Source organism: Trichosurus vulpecula, chromosome 4 (genome assembly GCF_011100635.1).
Source record: "Trichosurus vulpecula isolate mTriVul1 chromosome 4, mTriVul1.pri, whole genome shotgun sequence".
Classification (NCBI taxonomy): Eukaryota; Metazoa; Chordata; class Mammalia; order Diprotodontia; family Phalangeridae; genus Trichosurus; species Trichosurus vulpecula.
The window spans coordinates 78,359,107-78,384,234 of NC_050576.1; the positions used below are offsets into that span (position 1 = coordinate 78,359,107).

General features: G+C 38.4%; 1 protein-coding gene across 1 annotated transcript in view; it reads left to right on the plus strand.

Moving 5' to 3' along the window:
• LAMC1 (laminin subunit gamma 1) overlaps positions 1-25,128 on the plus strand; it is a 148,446-nt gene that overhangs the window by 53,835 nt on the left and 69,483 nt on the right. The window lies entirely within an intron of this gene.

Below are 25,128 nucleotides of genomic sequence, written 5' to 3' on the forward strand. Positions count from 1 at the left end.
CATTAATACAGCTTTAGCTTATGCATATATGATTTTAATATATACACATAAAATATAGCTTTAATGTATATACTTTGTTTTGAGGGGGAAGGCAGGGCAATTGGGGTTAAGTGACTTGCCCAAGGTCACACAGCTTGTAAGTATGCCAAGTGTCCGAGGCCAGATTTGAACTCAGGTCCTGCTGACTTCGTGGCTGGTGCTCTACTGACTGTGCTACCTAGCTTCCCCTAATGTATATACTTATATAACAGGTAGCATATACACACATGTAATTTTTATGTGGCTGTGCCAACATCGCCTTGCTTGTCTCTGTCTCCTTCTGAACTTCGTTCCATGCTCTTTTCTGTATTTTTAAAATGTTTCATTTAGTCATTTTCTTGTGAACAATCCTGCCTTTCCCCCATCAAAGTCTTCCCTTGTAACAAAAGTATTATGAAGTAAAAATAGATGTGTGTTGTAAATGGTCATGCCTGAGTATATATATATATATATATATATATATATATGTATATATATATATATATATACATATATATATATATATATATATATATATATATGTGTGTCATTCTCTATTGTGCCAGGATATTGGAGGCATGCTTCATCGTTAGTCTTACAGAGTACTGATTGGTCATTGCATTGATCAGAATCTTTAAATGTTGTTTTACAGTGTTATGGTCATTTTATAAATAGTTCTGCTAACTTTGTATAAATGGTTCTGCTAATGTCACTGCATTAATTCATATGAGTCTTACCGTGTTTCTCTGAATTTGTCCCTTTTCATTTCTTATGGTGCAAACTAAACCTTCATTTTAAAGTACTAAAACGTGGTTACATTTTGGGACATTCCTTTCTTTGAATAGCAGCTATTCCATGGACTTATCAGCTAATTATCACAGGAAAGGCTTCAGATGGTTTACGTGAGCATTCTCTGGTCACAAATCAGGGTTTGAGATGTCAATCTACTTACTCCTTAGGTATGGAATGTTATAAAAGGAGGTATTAAAAAAAGCCTTTATCTTTCATACTCAGTCAACCATTTATTTAGTGCTATATGACAGGCACTGTGCTAAACACTGGAGATAACAAATACAAGATAATGGTAAGTATATACTTAAACCTCAATACTTAAACCTGTAATTTCTTTTATCAATGCTGAAGCTAGCGGATCACTTGTGCTCAGGAGTTCTGACCTACAGTAGGACTTAGTCATTTGGGTGTCCACACTAGTTTCATCATTAATATGGTGAGCTCCTGGCCAGGGGAAGGGGGTGGTTATACCAGCTTGCTTGACTGGGAATGGACAGACCCAGAGCAGGTCAAAACTCTCCTTCCAGTTATTATTGTGCCCTTTAGTGTCCACTGCACTTACAGACTTAGTGAGATATGGAGAACCAGTCTCAAAACAAAGAAGAAAAAAAAAAGTAACTTCAGTGGAAGGAGAGGACAAAGTAACTAAAGCATATTAAATCCCAGTTGTGTTACTCTACCTGCAAAAGACTTTTCCTACAGAAATGTTGCTTGATTATACTAAAGGTTGACTTGTACCAGGTATGGGAGCATCATTACTTCAGATTCCTGAAGTATATTGTTATAACATGTCCTCCCCTTTGGAAGGGAAGCCGTCCCTCCTTCTGTTTTGAAAAGGGACAACTAGGGCATAGTGTCAATCTGTTTTGCCTATTAGAAGAATGAGCACGTGGTACATCTATAGATTATAAAGGGATGGAGTGGGGAGACTGCTGGTGGGGTGGGGTGGGGGAGGCAGGGGGTAAGTGGTGTAATGAAGGGAAAAAATTCTAATAGAAAGTAATCTTTCAGACTTTGGACAAGAAAGGATAGGATACCCTTATAAGGAACAGTTGTAATTCTTCTGCAGGACAAAGTGAAGAAAGTACTGTAGTTATAGGTTGAAGAAATTAGTCTAGTGTTCTCAAGCCAAATAAGAAGAGAGAAAGAAGAGTCTCAGACTCCTAGGCCTGAGTTTTGCGATTAGAGCTCAATAAGAGCCCCAAGGCTAAAGTGGAATTAATGACTTCATGATGATTTTCCTGGTATGGAGAATCTTTATTAGCCACCTTATTCAGACTGTTAAGATTTGAAATATTCCAGCAAGGATTGTAGAAGGTGGAGCCTAAAGAATTGGTTTGTGATGTTTTCTTAATTAACCCTCTGGGTTAGGAAGATTGGAAAAGAAGTATACCTTTCCCACGGATTAAGTTCTTTGCAAACCTGCTGCACTAAAAAGCTTTTCCAGAATTCTCATTATGTGGCAGATAGTGTTAGTAATATGTCTTTGGAGAAATGAGCATAGAATTAAGTAATGAGGTTTCCTGGAAAAATCTCAGGTTTAAAAAATGTACAATCTTCATTTGAGGATTAGAGTCTCACATCTGAGTTTTAAGGTGGTTCTAAACAGTTAAAGAAACTAACATTAAGAAATTATGAATATCTGTTTCATGAGAACATGGATTAAGAGTATTGACTCTAGAGTCAGATTACCTGGGTTCAAACCCCATCAGTGTGACTTTGGTTAAGTCACTTAACCTCCATGAGCCTCCATGTCTCTAAAAATGAGGGGATTGGACTAAATGGCCTCCAAGACCCCCCCCCCCCAGCTCTAGATCTCTGTGACCAGGAATATGAGCTTTGCACTCCCTTTTGATCAGCAAGAAGGGAACCTGAGAGGCTGAGAAAGTACAGATTTTTCTTTCCTTAATTGGAGAAGTTGGTAGTCCGTTGTGGCGTAATTGAAAGAGAAAACTTGAGAGTATTGTTATAAAGTAGTTGTAAAATGCCTAATTATTCATGTGAACTCAGATGTTGTTACTCTACTATTCCATTGTGATTTCATCTGTTTTAGCTACTACTGTTTACCTGTCCATGACTCAGTAGATAAGTCCTAGAGAATTACCTAAAGCACATAAGGGTTATATAATTTATTAGGGTTAGAAAGACCTTCAAATTTCCTCACTGTGAATCACTGACGTTTCTGTGCCCCCGACTTCCCCATTGTAAAATAAGTTTGGACCAGATGACTTTTAATATCTCTTCCAGCTCTAAATCTATGATCCTGTCATTTTTATTGGCTCTTTTCTATGTGTAAAGTGCATTAAATAGTATAAAGTGCATTAGATAGTATAAAATGTTTTAGGCAAGGCTTAGCTTTATGTTTCTTAACAAGAATCTACTACAAAATTAACATATATAGGCAGTATGCAATATTAAGTCATGAGCCAAATTAGTACTGTTTCCAATAATGCCTTAATCAAATGCCTTTGAAAATTTTATGACTCTACATACACATCAGTAACTAAAGGTCTGTTTATTTCTGTTGCCATTTACCGACCGCCCTCTTCATTAAGGTTCATAAAGTCTCTTGAAAATAGCGTGAAAGGTTCTTGAGCTCTTTTTTGTAACTAGTATAATTAGAGGTGCTTAGAAGAATAATGTAGATTGTTCATGTCTTTAATTTAGAGAAAATCGAAGAAAGGGCTTAAAAAATGAAAAAAGCTCCAAACTTAATTTGGTCTTCCATTTCTTCCTTGTTCTAAAAAGGAAAAAGAAAGTACCTAGACTTGCTGTTGAAGGCTAAGGACTCCTTTGAAGTACCAGGCAGTATAATTCTGTAGCATTTTCTTTTAACACTGTGATCCCAGAGGTAATCCTATTGAGTTGCTTTGAACAGAAAAGACTAATAATACCAGACAGTGCTGACTGCCTGCTGAAATGCAAGAAAGAATTACTTTTCTGTTTTCTACTCCCTACTCCCATCCCTAGCAGCTTCTTTTTTTCAGTTTGTAAGGATGGGCTCAGTGACATTTGTTTCATTTTTCTATCAGTTGTTAATTCACACATTTTCAGTTCTTACTTTTCCAAATGTTGTCTCCCGTTTCAGTTTTACTCATTTGGGAAATTCAGTGATTCTACTTAAGAGTGATTAATCATTTGCACTGTGATTTCCTTAATAAAAGAATTGCTGGAGAGAGGGAGAAACAATACATTCTGGGGGGATAGTGGCCAGGGAAGGAGGTTTTGATCATAGGAATGGTGAGTGGTGCCATAGGGCAGTGTATCAGCAAGCCATTTCCAAAAGGTCTTGACTCAGTGATTCTATATTAACACTTTCCAGAGCAAGAGGTAGAAGGAGACCATGCATGCGTACACACATGTGAAAGATTATGCACACAGGGTGGCAGAACAGATGGCAAAATATCCTGTATAGATGGGATATAAGGTATGATCTGGCGTAGCTAGATAGTATGAGTTTGTGCTCATTCAAACAAAACTACTCAGCCCCTTGGCAGAATTAAAAATGTAAATGGATTAGCTTCTCCAGGGGAAGGGGAAATAGTCTCTGAAGGTCTTGTCCAAAGGGAGTTGACCTAGGTGAGGAGAAGGAACAGTAGGGCAGATTCACAGAATTTCTAGGGTGTAGGAATAGTGTAACAACACTGCTACTTGCAGCTGATATGGGGATGTAAGACCAGTAACACCAGCGCACAGGAGAGCTGCTAGCACAGGTTCTCTGGTCTGCTTTCCTAAAGGAAAGCAACTTTAAAGGGGTCAACAATCTTACTTTAGTCAAATATACATACATACATACATACGTGTGTGTGTGTGTGTGTGTGTGTGTGTGTGTGTATCCCATTCACTTAGTTCAAGGGAAAAGTCAGCACCCTGAACTTCTAAGAAAGTACAAGCAGAAATTATATAAACAGAGCAAATACAAAGGTGAACAGACAGAGCTTCCAACTGTCTGACCAAAAGCAACACATACATAGTTACCAGAGAGAGAAGCACCAACATCTGGGTTTTTCAAAGCCGGGGGCTCCTCAACGGCAAACCAGAGTCTCATCTGGCTAAATCACATGAACACTCTTCCAATGAGTGAGCCCCAAAGCAAAATGCTAACCTCTGAGTACATATACCCATCTTCAGGACCAGAGGACATCACAACCTATGTAACTCAGGTTCAAAACACATCACATAGGCCTATTTAAGGGGCGAGGAAGATTCAAATTGTATTAACATTACAAATAGATGACTGGATGGGATGTGCTGTTCATTGGGAAAAATACTGGAAGAGATGTTAAGGATTAAAATGACATGGTAAGATACTCAAACAGAGAAATATAATACAGATAAGAATATGATAAGTACATAAGAAGTCCAGAGTACTGTGATATCAGATGAGAGAAAAAAGTTGTAGCTGTAACAGTTGGAGAAGAGGATTGTTTATCAGGTTTGCAGAAAAGAGAAATTTTGATTGGATAAAGCATGGTAGATGACAATTTTGAATAGACTAGAGCAGTGATGTTAAACTCAAATAGAAATGGGATGCATTAAAGCATACATTAGGATCCCTGTCTGTGCATATTGACTTTAAAAAACCACATATCAACATTTTCTGTGTTATGTTGTATTTTCATTTATTCTGTTAAATGTTTCTCTATTACATTTTAATCTGCCAGCTGCAGCCTGGTGTTTGTCACCTAGGCTAGAGCATTGGGTTGAATGATGCTTTGATGCTGTGGATCTAATCAGATGAAATTCAGTAGGGATAAATGTAAAGCCTTACCCTTGGATGAAAAAATTAACTCTACAAATAAAATATGTGATAAGCAAGTGTATCTGAAAAGATCTGGGTGTTCTAGGGGCTGTATACTCAATACAGTGTACGAGCTGGCAGTGTGACATGTGAGCCAAAACAGTATATGCAGTCTGTAGTAAGAGGCCAAACTTTCCAGAATGAGGAAATGGTAGTCCTTTTATACTTGGTGCTGGTCAGCCTACATCTGGAGTATTGTATTCAGTTTGGAGCTCCACATTTTAGAAGACATAAGGATAAGCTGGAGAGTAACTAGGATAGAGAAAAGCCTCAGGTTAATGTCACAAGAAGATTGAAGAAGCTAGGGATATTTAGCATAGAGAAGAGAAGACTGGAAGGGCAGGATATGACAGCTGTCTTCAAATATTTGAAGAGCTTTCATGTTGAAGAGTGAACAATCAACAAACTTGTTAAATGCTTAAATGTCCTAGTAAGCACTACAGATAAAAGAAAAAATTAGAAATAGTCTCTGATCTATAGGGACTTAAATTCTGATAGGAGAGTAATTAAACATTTCTTTTTGGTTCCAGAGAGAAAAACCAGGAGCAGTAGGTGCGGGTTGCAAAGAAGCAAATTAATGTATAATATCAGAATAAAAAAAAAATCTCACTAGAAAATAGAGCTATCTATAAAATGGAAGGGGCCTCCATGAGAGTAGTGGTTTCCTTCCCATTGAAGGTTTTCAATTAAAGACCCACTCCCTTGTCAAGTATGTTGAGTGGGGATTGAGGCACGGGTTGGATGAGATGGCTGCTAGGGTCCAGTGCACATTCTGTGTTATTTGAGGTGGTTCTTGAAAAATAAGTAGGACATCAATAAGTCAAGATAAGATGAAGGTGTTTTGGGTAGAGGGAATAGCATAGGGAAAGGTTTGATGGTGAGAAAGTGTTGGCTGAGTCTTCAGCACCTCAAGCCTGGACTGTGGTAATAGCAATGGTCTTCCAGTTGTTTTCCTTGTCTTAAGTCTCTCCCCACTCTAATGTAGCCTCCGTTTAGCTCTCAAATTGATCTTCCTAAAGTGCAGATCTGACTATGTCACTCCCCTTTTTTAGTCAACTACAATATACATACATACATACGTGTGTGTGTGTGTGTGTGTGTGTGTGTGTGTGTATCCCATTCACTTAGTTCAAGGGAAAAGTCAGCACCCTGAACTTCTAAGAAAGTACAAGCAGAAATTATATAAACAGAGCAAATACAAAGGTGAACAGACAGAGCTTCCAACTGTCTGACCAAAAGTGTCTCATATTGCCTCCAGGCTCTAATAGAAAATCCTCCTGTTTGGCTAAAGCCTTTCATAACCTGGCCCCTTCGTACCTTTCCAGTCTTTTTACATTTTATTGCTGGTCTCTCTCACCCCCAACATTGTACTCCTTGCTGTTCCTCTCACACAACACTTCATCTTCTGACTTCCATACATTTTTATAGGCTGTTCCTCATGCCTGGGATTCTCTCTCTCTCCTCATCTTCAATGACACTGGCTTCCTAGCTATTCCATGATCAAGATGTTCCATCTCTCAGCTCTGTGCATTTTCTTTGGCTGTCCTCCATGTCTTCTGGAATGCTCACCTTCCTCCAGATTGCCTACTGACCTCCTTGCCTTCCTTGAAGTCCTGACTAAAATTTTAACTTTTCCTGAAAGCCTTTCTCAATCTCTTTTGATTCTAGTGCCTTCCATCTGTTAGTTATTTCCTATTTATCCTGTATATAGCTAGCTTTGTATGTATTCGTTTGCATGTTGTCTCCCACCTTGGGCTTGTAAACTCCTTGAAGGCAAAGGATTGTCTTTTGTTTCCTTTTGTATCACTAGCACTTAGCACAGTGCCTGGCATATATACTAGGTGTTTAATAAGTGCTTATTGATTCATTGATCTCCATCTCTAAGCTTCCTTCAAGGCCCAGTTTAAATCTTATCTTCTACAAGACTTTCTCTTTTTTTCCTTAATGGTAGTGCCTTCCTTCTGTGATTACTTCTAATTATGCTGTATATATTTTGTTTTTATACCTAGTTGTTTGCTTGCTGCCTTCCCCATTAGATCATGAGCTTTTTTAGCACAGGTACTGATTTTTGCCTTTCTCTTTATTCCCATTGCTTAGCATAGTGTCTGACATATGATAGTTGATTTGACCTGTTAATTAGTCCATTTTGGCTGGTGAATAGATGTCCCGATGGAGAATAATGTGAAGTATAGAGGATCTTGAATGTCAGGTTAAGGAGTTTGGATTTTATATTCAGTAGCCAATGGAAAGTCATTAAATAGTTTTGACCTATGGTATGGCATGATCAGAGCTCTTCATTAAGAAAATTAATACAGCCAGGTCCCAATTAGTGGGAATAATGAATCCCCTGAAGTGGTTGTGTTATTTTAATTCACACTGCATATTTCCATTGGGCTGGAACCAGTTGCTATATTTTACATAATTATAACTTTGAGTAGTGTGAATTTGAATTCATAGGATCATGTTAGCGGATTCATTATTTGCACAAATGGGGACCTAGCTGTACTCCTGTGGAACGTAGGATGTGCGTAATGCCTGGCTGTCTTATCCTTCAGAAAGGAGAGATAATAATGAGAGTATATGCTATTTTGGATCTTATTCTGACAATAGAAATGGTAGGATCCTTGAGGGGAGGTGACCTTACTGTCTTTGTGTGATGATGATAAAGGCAGGAACATTGAACATACCTCAGATTTGGGCAAAGTGGATTTCATAGTTCAAATAAAGAATAGGTAGGATCCCATAGCCTATGATTCTGTTTTGGGAGCTAATTCAAAGATAAGCTTTTAAGAGTCACATTCTTCTTTGAAAGATTTAATAATTCAGTTCATTGCAGTGACCACCTACAGTTCCAAAGAATCCATGATGAAACCTGATAGAGAGGTGAGAGACTCATGGTGAATATTGAGACATAGTTTATGGCCAGTGTTGGAATTTGTTTTGGTTGATTATGCATATTTGTTTTAAGGGTTTTGTTTTTTACTTTTTTATTGAAGTGGGAGGGAGGGAATAAATTTTTAATTGAAAAATTATATTTATTAGTTCTAGTGATAGAAGCACAGATTATTCTAATAAAGAAGAAAAGGGGAACTACCTATAGAGATAAATATGAGTGCACAAGGAACTCACTGACTAGCTTAGATTTTTTTAAAAGATGTATGAGCCTACTTTGTCTGTCCATGGACTTAGCCTTGATAAGTTTGGAAAGGCTCATCACAGAATTGGCCACAGGTTGATGACTATTTTGGCAGTAGCTCTCAAAGACCATCTACTAGGTTGCATTGGATGAAATAGGAGCTATGTAGATGAAATCACTAATCCTTAGAAGTCTGTACACATGGAAGCAAGTCCAGGAAACTGTATTTGAATACAAAGAGTGATATAGCATAAGAATGTTAGGCATGCTGAAGCGAACACTGAGCTGAGGCTTGCTATATGTTAAGAACAACAAAAAGGGCTTTTTAGTTGTGATGGCAGGCAAAAAGAAGATCATAGATGAACTAGGACTGCTGTATAGGAGGTAAATAGGAGGATGGTAGTGCTTTCTCCCTTTAAAATTACTTGGTATGTATTTTGTTTTTGCTTGTCTGTATACCTGAGCCCTCCACTAAAATGTAAGCTCCTGAAGGACAGCAAGGTTTCACTTTAAAGATGGGTCACTTAACTTATGAGCCTCAGTCCCCTAGAAAGTATACACAAAGTGTACACTACCTACTTCAGCAGTTGTGAGGCGAGAATTATGGGCAACTTTACAACTTTCCGGGAATTCAGATTACTCTCTAGAAATGTCTGTGTAATCCTAGTAGAAAGTCTTCTTTCTGTGCAATCATTCCTCTTTCATTTCCCCCTTTAAAACAGAAGAAATACCTTAAAAGTAGAGAGAGAAATAGATCACAGAAGAATATACTTGTTAGCAGAAAATTGGGCTGAGAGTAGCTAGATAGTGCAGGAAAAGGACATTTTCCCCCTTTCATCACTATTTTTACTTAGTAAAAGGTGATGTCTGGAGTCATTATCAAAGTAAAAAATGTTGGAAGAGTCTTGGGTTTCCCAGGGAAGAGAAAAACAGGAGCTTGAATTTAATTGACTGAAAACTGTATATTATACATTAGAGAGGTATCACTCAAGTATATCTAGTGATAGGGCCTAGTATTTAGGTAGTAGTTAGTGATAAATACATAGTATCTAGTCATAACACTCCAACCACATACTAACTTGCCTCATGCTGTAAAAATTCCATTAGGAGATTATAATGAAAGTATTCCTCAAGAAGTAGTTCTTACCCCAGTTCATGCCACTATTATATGGTAGTAGAAGCCATATGTTTGTTACTGCCTCTAACAGTCTAAAAATTCAGGCTTAGCAAGATAAGATCAAAGTCTAAGAAAATAGTAGGTGCTTTTGCTATCCAATAGCTTTTCTCATCCAGTTCAAAATGAAGTAGGAACATACAATCCCAGTTCTACCTCTACCCAAATTCTGGCTTGGCCCAAATATATGTCTGTTATTGGATGGATAGTGACAGTATGGAGAAGGAAAGGGACATAAAGAGGTCCTGCCTTGCCTTTCTGTCAAGTGTTCTCTATCCACTGCCCCAACCCCAATCTCCATATATATCGAAAAATCTAGTTTTTACAACCCTTCTACCCTTTTCTTTTTAAATTGTACAGTCTGTTGCTGTAATATCAACTCCATAGAGTAACTCCCTTAAAACATACTTGGCACACCAGTTGCTTCAGGATTAAAAGCTATCACTGAATTTTTTCTAAAGCCCTTCTCTTTATTTTGAAGGCCAACTGAACTTTACAATGCTTTTTCAAAAGTAACTTTTATTTAAAAATGAGACAATATGTGAGCAGTAATATTGCCAAAGATTTTTCCTGAGGCCAGCTTTTAAGTACACAAGAATATGAGGAGTTGAAAAACAAACTGAAAAAAATCTCATACATTCTTGTTGAATGAAATTCTTTGTTGAAATTGGTCTAAAAAAATGTTAAACTATAAAATAAATATCAAGTGCTAATAATCCTTTACAAATGAAAGAAAAAACATACTTGTTGAAATAACTTTTTAAAATCAGTATAAAAAATGTAATGAGGAAAGCACTTTGCAAACTTTAAAGGGCGAATGTGGGTGTTTGTTTCAGGTGGGAAACTATACTTCTAGAGGAGTTGCTATAGTTCAGGGTCTGGTTCTGCCCTTTGCAGGATCAGGAACGGGATTTTACCAGTTTACCCTCGGTTACTGATTCATAGTAAAACTCACATACATACCATTATATACCAAAATGCACATTTATTAACTTTTAATAGAAAATACATAGTTTTCCCACATAACAAACCCTACAAATACCTGAAGATAGCAGTCTTCTTTGTCTTGACATATCCTCATTTCCTTCATCTGATCCTTATATAGTATAATTTCAAGTCCTCTTTTCCATGCCTTTTGAGAAATACTCCTAAATGTGGCACTCAGAACTGAATATAATACTCTAAGTGTTCTCTAAGCAGGGCAGAGTAGAGTGTCCCTATAGCATTTCTTCTAGTCCACATTTCTCTATCTGCTTGTGAGATCAGAGGATCACAGAAAGAATGTAAGGGCCTCTGTTAGAATGTAAGCTAAGGGAGTGTGGGGTGAGTGGCACCAAGGTGGTGGAGTTTCAGGAAGCAAAAGTGAGCTCTTCTCCACAGACTCTTCCTAACAGATCTAAAAAGTGCACCAGACCTAATCCTGATGGAGGAAATACAGAAAAAGTCACAATGAGCCCTTTGTCCTGCCCAGCATGGCATAGAGAAACATACAGAGAAGTCTTTGAACACTGGAAATGGGTATCATGCTGTACATTGGGTGGGGAGCACTTTAGTGCACAAGAAGAGGCTATACTGAGGCAAAAAGATGTCTCAGACCCATATGGGGCACCCCCAGACCAACACCCTGTTACTGTAACAGGGACAGGTACCAGAGGTATAGTTCAGAGGTTCACTCCAGGGTGGAGTGAGAAGGGGATCCGCATATGGCATTGTGGTTAAGAAGGACCTGGGCTAACACAACACTTGAAACCTCAATAAAGCAGCAAGAGAACCAATCCAGACCCCCCCCCCCCCAAGTGTGGCAGATCCCAACCCTAACATCACCTCCCAGGAAGAATAGGCAAGCAAACAAAATCCACCATAATGTACTAATGTGGTGGCAGGGATGCTCAAGATACAAATGCAGAAGGGAATGATTCCAAAACATCTACAAGCCTTTCCTCAGAGGAAAACACAGCTTGGGCACAAATTCAAACTAGAATTCATGGAAGAGATGAAGCAAAAGTTTAAGAAAATATTTAGTTTTTGTTTTTATAAATGGAATGAGAGTGCTTGAGGAAAAAATGGAAAAGAAATTAAAGCTATAGAAGAACAAATTGGAAAAGGATAACAGTTTGGCAGGAGAGGTATGAAACCCTCTGGCAACAAACTACCAATATTGGAATGCACCAATCAGAAGCCAGTGGCTCTATGAGACAACAAGGAATACTAAGACAAACTCAAGAGACTGAAAAAATAGGAGAAAATGTAAAGTATCTCATAGCAAAAACAACTGACCTGGAAAACAGAGTAAGGGAAAAAAAGTTAAGAATCATTGGACTCTCTAAACACTATGACCAAAAAAAAAAAATAAGCTTAAACATCCTCGTTGTTGATTCAAAGAAGTCTTAAAAGAAAACTGCTTAGATCTCTTAGAACCAGAATCCAAAGTGGAAATAAAAAGAATCCAATGGTATCCTAAAAGAAACCCCCAAGTGAAAACTCCCAGGAACATCACAGCCAAAACCCACAGCCTCCAGTCAAAGAACAGTTACTGTAAGCAGCTAGGAAGTGCTGAGGAGCCATTGTCAGGAATCTCCCATGATTTAGCAGCCATCACTATAAAAGAGAAGAGAACTTGGAATATGATATTCCAGAAGGCAGAGGATTTGGGCTTACAGTTAAGAACAACTTACTCAGCAAAATTGAGTATAATGCCACAGGATCTTTAATGAGATAGAGGACTTCCATACAATCCTGATGAAAATATCTTTGAAGTACAAACACAGGAATGAAGAGACGTTATGGTTTCAAGAAGTAGTCCAATTAGACAAGGCCCAGGAGTAGTTCTCTTATGATTTGGTGATCTTAAAAGGATGGAAAGGGGGGAAGGAAGAGGAATACAGAAATAGACATCTATACAAATAAGGAAGAAGGGGTAGAGGTGAGTGACTGACACTTGAATCTCATTCTCTACTGAACTAGTCAAGGAATAGTACACACACACTCACTCACAATTGGATACAGGAATATATTTCGTCAATGAAATAGGAGAAAGAGGGAGAGGGAGAATCAGAAGAAGGGCAGAGTAAGAAAGGGCTTAGTTCTAAGCAAAACTAACTCCAAAGGTGTACAAAAATATTTATAACTCTTTTTGATGTGGCAAAAGATAGAAATCTGAGGGGGTGCCCACAAATTAGGGGATGGAAGAACAAGATCTCATCAGCTTAATGACCAACCAGCATTAGAGAACTAATTCCCTGAATGCCATCCTTAAGTGGTTGAGAGTTAGGGAGGAGGCCTTCTCCAAACAGAGGGAGGGAGGGGCTCCTAGGGCAAGGGGTACTGAGAAGGATTGAATTTCAGAATTCTTTCGCCTTGCAGAATAATGAGTTTCTGGAGATCATGAAATACTGGGAAGTAATAAGGTCAATTCCCTGGTTGCCTGTCTCAAACAGAAGCTTTGGGCAGAGCTCTCAGATGTCCACTCTGTACTTTCTCCAGCTGGGTGATCATATATAATAGCCTACCTGCATTTCAATAAAAATTGAATATAAGACATGTTATAAAGATCTGGGAAATGTAGGAATTTTGGTGGGACAGGTTTCCTGATCTCATTTAGCTTAAAATTTAATAAAGAGATAAGATACTTAGAAAACCATGATAAATGACAGTAGATGACCTGTGTGCCTTTGGACTAGTCATTTAACTGTTCTGAGCCTTGTTTTTCTCATTTGTGAAATGAAGTCTCTTTTAGTTCCAGATGTGTAATCTCATGATGCTAAGAGCATTAAAGAATTGCAGAACAAAGGTCTTCCCCTTAAAAAAAAATTAAGGAACATTACCAAATGAGGAAATTGACTACTGATTTCTAGATCAGTGATCCCATGTAACATTTTGTTGTTCAGGGATTACTTCTGAACTTTTTAATAAGAATGTTTTATGCCAAATTGTCTATTTCCCTTTTAGGGGGAAGTTTGAAGTTTTTTTGGTGAGAAGTGGACTGGAGAAAAAGTCAGAACACTCTGCTCCAATGAGTTATCAGGGTTGAATCACCATTCAGTAATGTGCTACACAGCCCTGTGCTATCCTGCACGCCTACATGAACAAGTCAATGGTGTCTTTGTTTCAGAGTGTTGTGGAAGAATGTATGAGCTAATCGAATGGTGGGAGTTTAGTTGCATGGTTTTATAAGATGGAGTAATTCTTAAAAGGTCCTAGACATTCCCCTCATCAAGTGGTGGAAATGAGCAGAAAATCCATTCTTCTTCCCCAGGAACCCATTCTGAAAATGTCACATGCCACTTACTCTTGTTGTGAACAAGAATGTTTAAATAGTTGTTGTTTCATGATTTGTACATAGAATGGAAACTAGACTTCTTCAAACTTTGTTGGCTTAGTATCCAAAACTCAGAAGAAACAGCATGTGAATCCTGTGCTCTGGCATTGGGATTTATTCATCATCTAAAACTGAACTAAATTCTACTTTACCATTTTCTGCTGCCAGGTCTATGTTCAGCACCAGCTCACAAACATCTGGGTACTTGGGGCTTTTATGATTGAATAGAGAGTGTTGGCAAGGATAACTAACATGTTTTCCAGAAATTACTTTCTAAGATGTGTTTCACAGAGCTTTCAAAAGGGAGGGTTGATCTTAGGGTTGACTCTGTGTTACCAAACAAAAAGATAATGTTTTGTTTTAATTATTAACTGGACATTTAAATTTCAGTTAAAATTTCTAAATTTATATTGGCATAATCTTAATAAGAAAGTGCTTTGTTGAGAGACTATTTTTAAAATTTTCTTTTGGTCCACCTTGGAAATCAGACAAAAATCAGCACTTAATCTTTTAGCCAAAAGACAGCCATACTCCTAACCCTCACCATCCTATTTTAAACTCTAGACTATTTAGCTCAGAGGCAAGAATGCTACCAACTGTCACAGCAACATTCTAGAAATAGCCTAGGAGGGAAGGTTGGTGTGGTTAACGAGGGTGCATCCAGCATAACCTGCCACACCCACACGCACAGGATGTAGGGTCTCATCCCCAAACCTGTTATCCCTCTATATATACATTTTGTTTCCCCAACTGGATTGTAAACTTCACTTTTGTTTTTGTGTCCCCAGCACCTAGTATAAAATTGGCCACTTTCCTAGCTTCATTTACCTCCATCATTATCCACTCTTGAATTGTTCTGTCTTGCTATTTCTGCCTTGCAAATCTTTACCTGTTTGTCACCCCCATCATCTGCCTTCTCTGCATCTCCTCCTGGGCTGCTGAACACAGTAGAAGAAGGTCCTAAAACCTTTAAGTTTGTGACAACTATAAATTCATGTTCTAATCTCAACTGAGCCTTCACTGTAAAGCAATCTTTTTATTAATCTTTGATTGACTTTATCTCACAGTATTGTTTTAAATTCTCTCTCCTTAAGCCCCCACCTCTGTCTCTCCTACTACCTCTCTGTTAGTAGATATCCCTGCCTCCTACTTAACTGAGAAGATTGAGGCCAACTAATGCAATACCAGAAACATCTACTATCGGGACAGCTGGGTGGCACAGTGGGTAGAGCACTGGCCCTGGAGTCAGGAGGACCTGAATTCAAATACGGCCTTGGACACTAGACACACTTACTAGCTGTATTGGCCAAGTCACTTAATCCCGATTGCCCTGCCTTCCCCCCCCCCCCCCCAAAAAAAAGAAATATCTATTCTATACTAGGCCTGAGGATACAAAAAAAGAAAAATGTTATACATTCCCTGCCCTTGCTATGTTGTGAGCTGTCTTATTTTTTGTGTTCCACACTTAAACTTCACAGTATCCTCATTCATCCTTTTCTCCAATCTCAAAGAACCGTGCTCTTTGCCCTTGATTACTGTTTGTTCACTGAATCATATTTTCCCTCTCCTCCTCTCCTTTCTTTTTAAAGCTAATGAAGGCTATAGTTAACCTCAAATGGAATGAAGTTGTTTAACTCCCTAATTCCCTCCCCACAACAGCCAAATAGATGCCCTTCCTGCTCGATACATTGCTTTCTTTGATACCTTTTTCTTAATCCATTATTTCTTTGCTTGAGAAGTGTTTTAGCCTTCTTAAAATGTTTATGCCTCTTTACGTGCCACTGATTTGGCAACATTGAAGACTTCTACATCAGCCCAGCCCCAGAGGTCATGTTCTGTTAAAAGATTATTTGATGAGGCTGTAGGAAGAGTCATCCTTCAGATTTCTGGAGTGTAATAACACTAGTATGTTTTTTGTGGAGATCATAAAGGATGATCAGTAAAGATTTATTAATTGCCTGTTATGTGCCAGGTTCTGTGTTAGGCACTGGGGATATAAAGGCAAGAATGAAATAGGCCCTGTCCTCAAGAAGCTTATATTCTATTGTAAAAGATTTACATATATGTAAAATACATAATACAAATACACAATACAAAATAAAAATATAATATAAACAAGACAAAAGCATTAATGGAACAGAGTTAAGAAGGAAATAAAATGTCAACTACATAAAAAAACATGGCATGAAAAATCTTGAGGCTAATGGAATAGAGAGCCTATGAGAGGCTGAATTTTTCTATCAATAAATGTAGATTTTAAATGTGGCATCTCTTAAAAACCACAAGTTCTTGTTAGTTTTCTATTTTCTTAGTATTTAGTGTTTTATGCACTTTCCCCTCTTTCCCTAATCTTAGTGGAGTCCTTTCTTCTCTCACAAACTGCACCCTCTTTGTTTTATTTTCTTTTTCATTTTTTTTCCCCATCTTGCTAGCAGCTACTATGGCTGTGTAAAACCAACAACAACCAGCACACAGAATGCTGCAAGCCCATGCTTTTTTGATCAGCTTTACTAAGGAAAGCAACATTAAGGGGTTAACAGTCTTACTTTAATCCAGCATGCAAATATCATTCACTTATTTCAGGAGAAAAAGCCAGCACCCTGCACTTAAGAGCAAATACAAACAAAGCAAATAAACGTGACTCAACAGACAGATTTCCCTCTGACAGAATCACAATATACAGTTACCAGAGAAGCATCAACATCAAAGCTGGGGAGCTAATAACAATGGCTGACCTAGAGTGACGTGCCACTCCTGCTTTGGCTCAGAGCTCTGAAAAAAGAAAGCCAACCTCTGTGTTTATATATTTTGTTCAGGGTCAAAGGTGAGTCACACATGTGACTCACCTACGTGACCTAAAATTGTCACAAAAATGCAACTTAAACCCATGTGGTCTAAAAGCCTCTGATGTCACAAACATGTCACTCAAACCCATGTAAACTATGCTTTCCCTTGAGGCAAGGAGGTCATCAAGGACTCCTAATTTAATCAATGAAACAAAGGCCAAACTTTTCAAGGCCACTTGGTCCAGGAAGTGCTAAGAGCCCATCTTGATTCCCAATACACATGGGCTTTTCTCTTCTTTTCTTAAATTCCTACAGCCATCTTTTCTCCTCAATTACTCCCAATATTTCTTTTATCTAACTGGTCCTTTGATAGTGGAGCATAAGATGATGATTATTGAGATGGGGAAAATTTTAAATTTTAACCTCTCATGCCTTATAGAATTAGGATAATTGGTTAAGATGTAGTGTTCTGTGTCTTAATTTTGCTTTCACATAATCTTTTTCTTCCTCTCTTACATGTGGTATAATTACCACATTAAGAATTATAAGGGGTGGGGGATGCAGAGCCAAGATGGCAGCTGGAAAGCAGGGACTTTCGTGAGCTCCCCCACGTCCCTCCAAACAGCTATAAAAAATGGCTCTGAATAAATTCTAGAACTGCAGAACCCACAAAATAGCAGAGGGAAGCAGGGCTCCAGCCCAGGACAGCCTGGATGGTTGCTGGGTAAGGTCTATTGCACGGAACTCGGAATGGAGCAGAGCAACCTCGACCAACCAGACCAGGAGCCAGGTGGAACAGGCCCTAGCACCCTGAATCAGTGAGCTGTGGCAGTTACCAGACTTCTCAACCCACAAACACCAAAGACAACAGAGGTGGTTAGTGGGAAAAGCTGCAGGGACAGAGTGAAAGGAGTGTGAGATTAGGCCAACCCCCCCCCCCCCCAAGTGGAGGTGATGCAGCCCTGAGGTTGCTTACAAAGCTACAGCTGCAGTTGCTTCTGGCCCCAGGCCCACCTGGTGGGAGGAATTAAGCAGTGGATCAGAGTGGGTGTGCAGAGCCAGCTTAGATCTGAGTTGAGGTGTGGGTTGGTGGTTCTTGGAGGAGGGGGAGGAGGATCGCTGGTGTGGCAGAGCTTGCTGTGTAGAAGTAGCTCTGAAAACAGCAGCCCAGCCCCTCAAGCTTGGAACAAAGTATTCTCTACTCTACAAGCAGTCATACCCTGACAAAAAGTTCAAGGATCAAATAGTTGGCTGGGAACATGAACAGGCAGTGAAAATGGTCTCAGATTCAGACTCAGACTTTGGAATCTTTCTTTGGCGACAAAGAAGACCAAAGCATGCAGCCAGAAGTAGTCAAAAAAGTCAAAGAGCCTACATCAAAAGCCTCCAAGAAAAACATGAACTGGTCTCAGGCCATGGAAGAGCTCAAAAAGCATTTGGAAAAGCAAGTTAGAGAAGTAGAGGAAAAATTGGGCAGAGAAATGAGAGTGATGCAAGAAAACCATGAAAAACAAGTCAATGACTGGCTAAAGGAGACCCAAAAAATACTGAAGAAACTAGCACCTTAAAGAATAGACTAACTCAAATGGCAGAAGAGCTCCAAAAAGCCAATCAGGAGACGAATGCCTTCAAGGCAGAATTAGCCAAATGGAAAAGGAGGTCTAAAAAGACTACTGAAGAAAATAGCACCTTAAAAATTAGATTGGAGCAAGTGGAGGCTAGTGACTTTAGGAGAAATCAAGATATGAAACAGAATCAAAGGAATGAAAAAATGGAAGACAAGTGTGAAATATCTCATTGGAAAAACCACTGACTTGGAAAATAAATCCAGGAGAGATAATTTAAAAATTATTGGACTACCTGAAAGCCATGATCAAAAAAAGAGCCTAGATAACATCTTTCAAGAAATTATCAAGGAGAACTGCCCTGATATTCTAGAGCCAGAGGGTAAAATAGAAATGGAAAGACTCCACCAATCACCTCTTGAAAAAGATCCCAAAAAGAAAACTCTTAGGAATATTGTCACCAAATTCCAGAGCTCCCAGACCAAGGAGAAAATACTGCAAGCAGCCAGAAAGAAACAATTTGAGTATTGTAGAAATGCAGTCAGGTTAATACAAGATCTAGCAGCTTCTATATTAAGGGATCGAAGGGCTTGGAATATGATATTCCAGAGGTCAGTGGAGCTAGGATTAAAACCAAGAATCACCTACCCAGCAAAACTGAGTATCATGCTCCAAGGTAAAATATGGATTTCCAATAAAATAGAGGACTTTCAAGCTTTCTCAGTGAAAAGAGCGGAGCTGAATAGAAAATTTGACTTTCAAACACAAGAATGAAAAGAAGCATGAAATAGTAAACAAGAAAGAGAAATCATAAGGGACTTACTAAAGTGGAACTGTTTTGTTTACAGTCCTACATGGAAAGATGATGTGTAGAAGCTTCCCTTAACTAGCTCCACCTGAGGCTTGTTAAAGGGATTAATGGGCAGGGAAGGTTTTTTACCACATTCTCATATATATATATGAGAATATATATATATATATATATATATATATATATATATATATATATATATATAGACAGAGAGCACAGGGTGAGTTGAATATTATGAAGGGATGATATCTAAAAAAATAAAATCAAATTAAGGGATGAGAGAGGAATATATTGAGAGAGGAAGAAAGGGAGAGATAGAATGGGGTAAATTATCTCACATAAAAGTGGCAAGAAAAAGCAGTTTTGTAGGAAGGGAAGAGGGGGCAGGTGAGGGGAATGAGTGAATCTTGCTCTCATTGGATTTGACCTGAGGAGGGAATAACATACACACTCAATTGGGTATCTTACCCCACAGCAAAGAAGGAGGAAGGAGATAAAAAAGGGGGGATGATAGAAGGGAGGGCAGATAGGGGGAAGAGGTAATAAAAAACAAACACTTTCAAAAAGGGACAGGGTCTAGGGAGAACATTCAATAAAGGGGGATAGGATAGGAACGAGCAAAATATAGTTAATTTTTCACAACATGAATATTGTGGAAGGGTTTTACATAATGATAAAAAAATAAAAAAAAATAAAAAAAAAGAATTGTAAGGAAATTGAGGTACAAATTTGAGAGGAAGGGGAAAGATTAGTGTAACTGGGATGAAGTACCATGAAGAAAGAGAAAGGCTATTAATGGTATTTCTTCTGCATTAGAGTCTTGATGTAAAATAAAACACTTTTACTTTATGTATCTTCACTCCTTTACTAAAAATTGAAATTCTTCTTTGTTAAAGTATTTCCTTTGAATGTAAATGAATTCAATTCAACAAACATTTATTAAGCACCTACTGTATAACAATATTCTAGGTGCTGGAGTACAAAGCCAAAAAGAAACCCACAAAGCAGTCTCTGCCTTAAAGCAGCTTACATTCTAGTAAGCAAGAAGCAACTAGGTGGTACAGTAGATCAAGTGCTGGGCCTGGAGTCAGGAAGACATTATCACCATGGTCATCATTTGCATTTTTTAGCAATTACTCTGTGCCTGGCACCATACTAAGCACTTGACAGATATTATCTAATTTTATCCTGATAACACTGGGAGGTGCTGCTATTGTGAGAAACAATAAGGCTTGCTCAAAAAGAACAATACAATACTGGTTGTGAAGCTAGGAAAGCTCTTATTTTATTTAAATTCCTTGTGGATGGGTGACTCCCTAAAGGAGCACACTTGCTCAGATAGATGCAAGGCTTTTTGTGTCCTCTTCCCAATTCGAATCCCCCCCCTCCTTTGTTCCCCATTGGCTGAATGCAACTTCCAGAACGGCCTCTTCCATGTTCTTCTCCTTGATATGTTTCCCCTCCCTTCTCATGCATCACATGTGCATTTAAATTAGCTTGCTACACTCTGGGGGGGGGTATGTTGGATAATATTAAACAACTTGTTAAGCATGCATACAAGCTTCTGACCTTTTACTTGATCAGAAGCCTGGTTCTGCTAGGTCACAGCTCAGATTAGAACCAGTCACCTCTGACTTACATACTGTTATCACTTCTGCAAAGCTGGAAGTAGTGTTAATCCTGTGGAAACAGAGTTCTTTCCTTTGTTTCCCATATTATTATCATATCTCCGTTTTACAGTTGAATAAAGTGATGTAAACCGGTTAAGTGACTCAGGTCTTCACACCTCAGTTTGAATCTAGTCATAGACAATTTAGTGTGTGATTTGGGGCAGGTCACTTAACCTCTGCTCCATATGTGACTCACGGGTCACATTATCCTCCTGAATACTCTCTTTTTAGGATTTTTTTGACATTTCTCTTTCCTACCTCTCTTGACTGTTCCTTTTCAGTCTTATTTGCTGGATTACCATCCATATTGTGCCCACCATCTGTGAGTGTACTCAGGGCTTGGTCCTTGGCATACTTATTTTCTCTATATTTTCTCTCTCTTGGTTACCTTATTATCTGCCATGGATTTAGTTAGGATTTCTATGCAGATAACTTTTAGATCTATGTCTCTAGCCCCTAGTCTTTCCTCGAGCATTATTTAGTACTATACCACCAATTACCTTTTGGACACTTCAAACTGGATGTCCTGGAGATATTTTCCAAACAGAACTTAATGGCTTTTTCCTCAAACCCACCCTCTTCCAAACCATGTTATTTCTATTGAAGACACTACCATTTACATCCCAGGTTTATCATCCTCTACATATCCAGTTCATCACCATGTTTCATTTGTTATTTCTTCCACCACATCTTTCCTATGTAACTCACTTCTCTGTACTCCTACAGCCACACCATAATTCCGGCTCTTGTCTAGGCTGTTTCAGTGGCCTGGTAATTGCTCTTCTTACCTCCCAGGACTCTTTCTAATTGTCCTGCACACAGCTGCCAAAATGGTTTTCTTAAGCATAGATTTAACCATGTCACTGCCTTACTTTTGTAACTCTAAGAGCTTCGTATTTCCTCTAGAATAAAATGTGAACTCCTGTGTTTAGCTTTAAAGCCTTTCACAACCTTGCAGCTTACCAGCATTATGGTGCAATACTCTCTCCATTATCTGTAATCCAGCTAAATTGGTCATCGATCTGTTCTTTACAAATGATGGTCTATTTCATGACTCTGCCTTTGTACTGGTTGTCCCTATGGCCTCATTCAGTTGATTGCATTTACTAGTTTGTATTTATTTTCATCTATTCTCTTTATATTTTATGTATGTTCGCGTGCGGCATGTGTGTGTGTGTGTGTGTGTGTGTGTGTGTGTGTGTGTGTGTGTGTGTACACAGATCCGTTTTCTCCTGTTAGAATACCTTTTCAGTTCTGCACATCCATAATACCCTATCAGATAAGACCTATCTCCTATCATCGTGCTTTTGCATTGGTTGACCTCACACCTGGAATGCATTCCCTCCTCAACACCTTCTAGAATCCCTTTTTTCCTTCAAGGTGCCTCTCAAGCAGCACTTTATACATAAAGCGTTTCTTGATCCCTTTAACCTGCCAATGTCCTCTCTTTCAGACTCCCTGGTATTTGATGACTTTGTATTCCATTTACATTTATTCAGTATATAACTATATGTGTCTTTGTCTTCATTAGAATATAAACTAAGTTAGCGATTGCTTCATTCATTGTATTTATATCCCCAGCCCTAGCATTATGCAAGGTACATCGTAGGCATTTAATAAAAACTTATTGATAGATTGGAAATAAGGATTATTTTATTTTTTTGTATTTATATCTCTGGTATCTAGCATAGTGTCTAGTTCATAGTATTTATTTTTTATTATTTATTATTTTTATCTATTTTATTATTTACTTATTTATACTGTTGATTGATTACTTGAACTTTCTATACCAAAATGCATCATTTTAGCTTTAACAATGCCCCAGAACAATTAGCTTCTTTTTATAGGCTTTTTATCAGTTAGTTGTATATTATAGTAACTCAGTTAACCTTGAATCAATATTTTAACCAAGCACTTGTGGACTCAGGACTATGCTAGCATCATTTGTTGATAAAAAGATAATTATTGTCCCTGTCCTTGAAGAGTTTAGAGTTTTGTTGGGAGAAAACATTCCAAAGAGAAAACAGCACAAAATAATGTATCAGGTATTTAGTAATGTGTTTCAGGTAAGGGCTGTTAGGAACTCCAAGGAGAGATCATTGTGGATCAGAATAGTTGGAGATGGACCCTGAGCTAAACCTTGAAGGATGAGTAGGATTTAGGTAGAAGTGGGGGAATGTCATTGTGTCATATGGAATGAAATGAGAAAAGAAAGGAGGTATTATTTGTGGGTTAGAGATTGAAGATCCTTGAAGAAGGCCCAGATGTGGTGGTCCATGCCTGTGATCCCCAGCCCTCAGCCTCTCCTAGGGAGACTGAGGCTGGTAGGTCATTGAGCTGGACAGCTCTGAGCTGTAGTAGGGCTAATTAAGCTAATGGATCAGGTATCAACACTAAGGCCATCACCAATATGGTGAGCCTCTAGACCAGGCTGCCTAAGGAGAGGGGAACTGGCCTAGTTGAAAGCTTTTTTGTCAGTTATCAGTGAGATTGCTGCTTTGTTTCCAGCTTGGGCAAGATAGGGAGACTCTGTCCCCAACCTCCCCCTTCCGTCCCCCAAAAAAGAGGAAGAAGGGGTAAATTACAATACCCGAAGCAAGATAAATGATGTTGCAGAGTTTTAAGAAAATGTTGGATAAATGAAAAATACGGTTTGATTTTGGAGGACTTTAAATTGAATTAAGTTTGGTGAATATATTTGACCTTACACTTCATTCTAATTTGATTAATTTATTTGACTTTAAATTTTATGCTAGCTTGAAGAGTTTTGACTGGATTTTTTTGAGACTAGGTAAGTTAATGTTTATTCTTGCATAGGTGCTAAATATGATGAAGGTTGATGATGGGTTGACGGTTCTCTAGCTCCTTCCCAGCTCTCCCTGGACTGAGGCATTCCTGAGGGAATTAATGACTATTGGGGGAGGGGGTACCAGATTTCTGGCAGAGGATCAGTGGGAAAGAGAAAGAGGACTTGATCTTACTCCAGAATGTAAATAGAAAGGTAGATGACATTCCATTGTGGATGAGTGGGGAATCTTTCTGTGGAATGAGAACTATATGGCTTTACCTCTGTTTGAAGGATAGGAAATGATGAATTATTGGATATTAATTCTTCTTATACTGCTTCTAAGTGTTTGGATAAAAGATTGAAAATAAAGAATGAGAAATATTTTTTTGAAGTATTGAGAATTTTACATTCTTAGGCTATGTGTATAATTTGTAGTTCAGGTCTTCCTCTCTTCTGCATCAGTTTGAGAGAGAATTTCCTCAGTGACTCTAAGTACAGAGTTATATATTGGTTGAATAATGGTTTTGATCTTGCCTATTTAGGACTTCTGTTGGGTATTTTGTTCAAGTAGCAGTTAGCAAGTTGGCTCTATCATAGAAAAATAATCCTGTTGTAGTAAGTTACTAGAATGAGCAAAAAACCTTCCTGTACCAGTTACGTTAACAGTCTTAGAAATTCTGATGAATAGCTTGATTTATATTACAGATCAGGGACCTGGGGGCTGCAACAAGTCGAGGCTTAACCTGTGTTGGGTGAAGGGAGGTGGAAAGGGCAAACTGACTTCTGAAGCTTCGTTTGAAGGGAGTTCATTTCCATTGCACAACACACAAATTGAGGGGATGAAAAATGAAGAAAGGGAAGCATTAGCTTATACTTATCTCATGAAGGCATCTGCTCACAATCAGGCACTTGTACAGAGAGTGCCAGCTGGCGGGGGTTTTCATGATGTAAATTGTCCATCCGCTCAGAAGAGCAAAAGTACAAGGAGCCCTTGTATGAAGGGTGAATTCTTAGTCCAGGAATAAGAGAGGAAACTTTTTTCATAGACATCTAAATGACATTTACTTGCGCTTTCCACTCTATTTAAAGTTTTCAGCATGCCATTTTTCCTAATATTTCTGCTGCTATCAAAATTTGAGTGTTTTGATTTTCCTTCTTTCTTTGCTATTAAGCATCCATTGGGGGAAAAATGGAGGAGGGAGTTTGGGAACAATAATAGTATTTTTTTCAGCAGTGTCTTTCAAACCGTTTCTACTTTGTTTTTCTCAT